This window comes from Meleagris gallopavo, chromosome 3, assembly GCF_905368555.1.
Source record: "Meleagris gallopavo chromosome 3, MGAL_WU_HG_1.1, whole genome shotgun sequence".
NCBI classification, from domain to species: Eukaryota; Metazoa; Chordata; class Aves; order Galliformes; family Phasianidae; genus Meleagris; species Meleagris gallopavo.
Genome location: NC_139406.1, coordinates 73,758,455 through 73,764,454, shown reverse-complemented (window position 1 = coordinate 73,764,454; position 6,000 = coordinate 73,758,455). Strand labels below are relative to the sequence as shown.

Here is a 6,000-nt window from a genome sequence, read left to right as displayed (position 1 = left end):
CACTTCTACACCTTCCCGGTGTGGAGCCCACCGCACAGCTACTCGCTGCGCCGCGCCGCGCCGCACCCCGCCCAGGCAGGGCACCCAGGGGGACACGGAGCACCCACAGCCACCACCCCCTCCCTCGTTCGGCGCCCCTCAGTCCCGACCCTGCGGGGCCGTCCCACTGCGTGCCTGGCCCAACCCAACAGCGACCGGGGGAGGGCGGGGGCGGCGCCGTGCGGCTGAGCTCAGCGCGTCGGGAAACCGCTGGGGCCGGGGCGCCTCCTCCGCGGGCAGCGCCGCCCCTCCGCGCTGCACACACTCGCGCACACACACACACACAGCCGCTTCCTGCGTGGGGCCGGACCCGGCGGGCGGAGCGGCACCGCTTCCTCCCTCCCTCCCGCCCGCCCGCCCGCCGCCGCCTCGCAGGTACCGGGGGTGGGGGCGAGGGGAGCGGGGAGCCCTGCGGCGGGAGGCGGCCTCCCTTCGGGCCTCCTGCCGGGGCCGGCAGCCGCCGCCCCGAGCGCGGCGGAGGGGAAGGTGGAGCGGAGCTTCCGAGCCGGGGCCGCCCGTGGGCGGGGGCCCGAGCCCGGCGGGGCGAGGGCCGGGCGGGGAGCGGCCGGGGAGCGGTGGCAGAGGGGCGTCTCGGGTCGGGGGGCGGTGGCGGCTCCTCGCATTGCTGCCGAGTGAAGTCATCGCGCCCATTGTCTCCCCTCGGCTCCCCCCGGGCGGGGCGAGGGGCCCGGCCCGCCCCGAGGAGGAGGAAGGAGAAGAGGAGGGGGGCCCGGCCCGCGCTCCCCGCCGGGTGGGTAGCGGCGTGCGGCCGCCCGGGACGCCGCGCCTCCGCTCGCGAGGTACGGGGGAGGCCCCGCCCGGCGCTGCCTCGGCCGCGCGTCCCGGGCCGGCGCGGCGGGTCCGGGTGCCCGGGGCTTCCCTCTGCGGAGGCGGAGTGGTGGCGGTGGGCGGTGTCGGGCCGGGTGTTCCCGTGCTCGGGTCTCCCCGCGGCGCGGCTCTGTGTTCCGTGCGCAGGGGGAGCGGGGACAGGGAGAGCCGCGGCCGGGCGGGGGCTGGCGGCCCGCGCAGTCTTCGTGCCCTCGTGCCCGCCGGCGTGAGCGTGCCCGCCGGCAGCGCCGCGAGCGCCGTGTCTGTGCGCGCTGGGAGCGATGGATGGATGGATGCTTTATCGCCGTTGTCATCGAGGACAGCGTTGTTTGTAAAAGGCAAAGGGCAGGTTGGGAAATGGGTCTCGCGGGGTGGGAAAGCCCGCTCGCAAACTCACCGTGCAAAACATGTGTTAATTTTTCCTTAAAAGTTAAGAAAAAAAATGTTTAGGAAAAAAAATACATATTCTCCTATATTTCATTATCGGATGAGTTTTTCGTTGTTGTTAAGTTCGGTAGAAAGGGGTTTCAGTTCGACGTTCCGAGCGAAGTGAAGCGCGTGCTCCGGGATGGCCCGCGGGGCGGCGGCGCTGCTGCGTGACTTCCGAGCTCTGCCATTATTTAGCTGTAAACATCGAAATGTTTCTACTCGAAACTTTCAGAAATATGAGAAAACATTTCGTTTTAATGGCGTGTGAACCAGGCCAGCTTGGGGCGGAAAGTGAAAATGAAAGCTTTTAGCGTATTGGCAGCGATGCTGCTCCTAAAATCACTGCACTAAAGGGTTTACAGGAAACATCTCCTCTGCGTGCGTATTTCCTGCACTGTGCTGGAGCTCCAGGTCTGCTTTATGAAGTTCAGCATCTACAAAATGCAGAGTTGTAGCTGTTGTGTTTGTGTCGGCAGCTGTATTGGAGTCAGAGGACAGCATCAATTCTGAGAGGGGGAATCTATTTGTCTATTTGTGGTTTTCTCTGCTTCCTCTTACATCCACCAGGCAAACATACTGCTTTTCTTATATAAAGCGCTCGTCAGGTTGTACTTAATTGTGCTGGTTGGGGCTCGGGAGGAAGGAAGACACTCGGTAGGTGGGTTTGTTTACCTTCGTGGTGTGTACAAACCTCCGGCTCTGCAGTAGTAAATGAATCACTAAAACTCCTGTAGCTATGGCACTCCCAGAGAGCATCAGCATACACGTTAGGTAAGCTTGTGTTGTGTGGTTATTTTCAAGTCCTTGAATTTTTTTGTCAGTTTGGTACAGCCTTTTGATGGAAAAAGTGCATGCACGTTTTATTATTCATTAACAATCTTTAACTATTACTGCACGTGACAAACCTTTAGACTTTGAATTTGTCCAGTGAGTAGGTGGTTCTTCCCAGCCATTCAGGTTTATTCAGTGAAGCTGATATTCTTTAGATTTATCAAAAGGATTCTTTGCAAAGATACCTTTCTGCCTTTCCAGACGAACAGACAGACAAACTCCCTTTTTAGAGTGCCAAAATCTTTTCAGAGGACTTCTGGTTTGGAAGTACTAGGAAAGGTCTTTGAACTCTGAAGTACAACTCAGCTGTTCTGCACCACTGATGGCTTTTAGCCAAGTTTGTGGTCTCTATTATGAGGTCAGTTTACTCTGGCCCACGGTTAGACACCCGTAATTATCTTTGTGATTTGTTTTTGGAGTTGGACCTAGGCACTGCATACCAGCATAGCAGAACAGATTTTAATACCTGACTGGAACAAATGGATCGATGCATGTTTCAGGCTCTCCTTTTCTCAGCGTGGTTCCTGGCATGAGGCTGAGCTGTGAGCTGGTCTGATCTGTAGGGTCAGCAAATGCTCTGTGAAGGAGCAGTAAAGATGCTCATTTTAACTTGGGCTTATCTGTGAGAAAGTTAATGTCATTTTTTTCTCTTTCTGCATTTGTCATAGAGCTGAGTTTCTGTTGTCCACTGTATATTAACTGATGGAAGATGTGTAGCTGAATGAACTGCCGCATGCAACACGGCTTGGAGATGCTGAGAATGCTGTTGGACCTAAAATTGTTAAATATGTTTGAATCACCTGGAGGTGGGCTGATGCCAGGAGGAACAAATGTAACATCAGGCCCTGCAGGAGTGATTGTTTTGGGCTTTGATTTTATCAGTGTGTTGGTGGTTTTGCTTTCCTTTTCCCTGTAAGAAAAACATGAGGGGGGGGTCCATCAGTTCCTAGGAAATAGAGTTCCTGATGTTCCTGATATTTCACAAGAGTGGACTTCCTTTAATTTTTGATTGCTTGAAGTTTTCTTCATGATTTGATCTAACAGCTCTTCTGTAGTTGTTTGTCTTTTATGGTGAAGCAGTCTTTAAGGAAAAGATAATTTTTTTGGGGGTTGTGCATAGGTTACATTTCAGACATTGTCTTCTACTTTAACTCAGAGAGAAATAAAACTCCAAATACACAGCTGTGAGTTTCAACTAAGGGATCTGTGCTCCACCAGACTTGTGTGTTTTTTTTTTTCTGTTAAAGTAGAATTTCAGTCCTTCCCTCTTAAATGTTTGTGTAAAAATTATTCTTCAGGCGCTCTTATTTATTTATTTTTAGTGCTCTGTGATAAATCATAAAAGTAGGTCTTCTGTCTATTGCTGATATTTATAGGTAGACTGATTTGTTCCAAGCTTCTGTAAAGTGACAATCACCTCACTGTCAGACTTCCTTGTAAGGTTATTTTTTTAGCTGATGGGATCAGTGGAAGAGACTTTCTTATCTGAGTTGTAGGAAGGCTCAGGCTTCTTTCTAAATTGATCTCTGGTTGTTTTGCATATGTTTCTGGCAGTTCTCAGGCACTGCGGGACTGTCTCACCTTGGTTTAGGTTGTTGGTCCTTCCCTGGTGCTTGTGGCTCTTTCTTTTTTTCTTAGTACAGCCTGCTCAATGTTGCGACTTGAGAATCTGAAACATGGCAGTGATTCCCAGAGAGAACTGTGGATATTATGTAGGACTAAAATATTGCAGGCCTTGGTTACAAGTTTCTTGTTGCATGCATGGCTTATGTGAGTTTGAGTTGTTGAAAGAGTGTGGAGAAGAAAGAAAAGCCTCACAACTGAATTGTAATAAAGCATTTGTAGTATCACTCTGAGGTCTTTCTTCATTAAGAGATGTGGGGAAGGCGTTTCTTTGCACTGTTCTGCTGGACTTTCATGGAAGTTCTTTGAGGAGAACATTTACCCTACGTTGGGGTTTATCCATAGAATAAGAAAAGGTAGGAGAAATCATGGAAAAATTGTGGTAGGCTTTTCTGCTCTTAAACTGTGGCTTAATCGGTCATCTGCTGAGTGACTGTTGGCATCTTGTTGAACAGAAGTCAAAACACTGCACCTGTACTTGCCTTGTGCAGGGTGACAGAAAACTACTTCCATAGCTGAAGGATGAGTTTCCATCAGGTTCCCTTCACATCTAGTTATATATTACACTGGTCTGGAAAGCTGATACAAGAGCTGCTTTAATGTAAAGCAACCTGGCGGAGGGTCCTAATGAAATAAGCTTAAATAAAAGTTACACAGTGTTTCCTCAGCCATTAAAACTTCCTTTCTTTAGAGGCCAGCATATCTGCTAACAATGCCTTCAGCAAGGCATTTGAAGGGCATCTTTGTTACAGTTCAGTTTGCTATAGTCACTTGTTTTTGATTTTTCTTTCTTCTTTTGCTTCCTAAATAGAGCTTCATTCTGTTAATGCAAGTATCCTGTTATTGTCCAGAACAAGCTGTTGTTGTGGGACTCTGTCAGTTCTGTTTCCATTTATAGTTGAGATAAATGACTGTTAAACAAACATTTTTCCATAGGTCCTTTAGCTGCTCCCATAGGGGAGATTAGAGCTCTTGCTCTAAATTGGAGCCCCTGGCTGTCCCTTTCACTTGTTCCATTTATTGAAGGAAGAGCTTCTTCAGCAAGAGGAATAGTTCTGGAGGAACTGTGTGCTGTAAGAGTCACGGTACTTTGTTCTCATCATGATTCCTTAGTGCTGCATATTCTCCGTAAACGGAAGTATGAGTTTTTAAGTTTCTTGGTTAACAGTCAGATTTTTACATAAAATCCCACTGTGCAACTTACATCAAGTTAATCGTGTTACATTACTGTGTGAAAATGCTCAGTCTGTCAGTGTTGTGCACCCAGGGAGACTTCTGGTGAGATGGTGATAGGTTTCCAAGGTGGGTGGGCTAGCTGTGCGGCCTGGTCCTGTGCCTTGGGGGTCTGCTGAACTCTGCATGCTGAGCTGGCACTGAAGATTTTAGTTGAACCGTGGGGACTTCACAGTGCTACCTGACTGATATCTCTGATCCAATGACATTGCAGCATTAGTGCTGCTGCACTTTTTTTATATACATATAAACACATACATATACATTTATATATGCGTATGGCCTATCTAATGCATTCCTGTGGAAAAGACTTGGTGGTGCCATGCCTAAATGCGTCATCTGTCCATTTTCTTAGCTTTGCTTTGAAAGCACATAGTGCACAGAACTTGCTGTATATTTCAGTGAAACTGGTCCAGAGAAGGAAAATTTTGGCTGGTCAGAACTCAGACTCGGAGAGAAAAAATGATACTTTTCATAGGAAGTAGGAGACTTTTACTCTGTCGAAACTAAATAGTTGATGACTGCTTTTCTCCCAGTGCTTTGGGCTTTTTATGACCTAAAAATTGATGCCATATGCTCATATTCAATGCTGCAGCTTTTTCCTGTCTTGAGATCTAATTGTACTGAGACAGTGAATGTTTGTATTCAGGTGTTACCTGAACATCTATAAGGCGACTGTGTATTCAGCAAAGATGCTGACAAAAAGTGGTTGATGAAACAAATTATGCTCGCTCCTTCATTTAAAAATTCTTTATGTAGGAAGCATCCTGCTGTCCCTCAAACATGTAACAGTGGAAGAACATTTGGTCAAGATAAGCAATAGCTGCAGTGAGACCACCCAGCTTGCAAGGGAGCTGGAGCGAAGCCTACTGCAGAACTTTTCTTTCTGGTGAGCTGTTGGGAAGTGTCGTAACTAGGGCCTATCTTTCATGTTTTTCCACAGTGAGCCGTCTAATATGGTGATTAATTCAAAGACGTGTCTGTAAGATGAAGTGTATCCAAGGCTAATATCTTCAT

The 6,000-nt window shown here is 48.9% G+C and overlaps 1 protein-coding gene across 4 annotated transcripts in view; it reads left to right on the top strand.

Annotated features, from left to right (window-relative positions):
* The first annotated feature begins 274 nt into the window (after positions 1-274).
* Positions 275-6,000, top strand: part of RNF19A (ring finger protein 19A, RBR E3 ubiquitin protein ligase) — a 57,365-nt gene continuing 51,639 nt past the window's right edge. The window contains exon 1 of one of the 4 annotated variants that reach the window (XM_085221481.1): positions 275-414. The gene's annotated coding sequence lies outside the window, so the exon portion shown is untranslated. Of the gene's footprint in view, positions 415-583; positions 840-6,000 lie in introns of those variants that run through there. The other 3 variants (XM_085221484.1, XM_085221483.1, XM_085221482.1) reach the window with 3 other exon arrangements.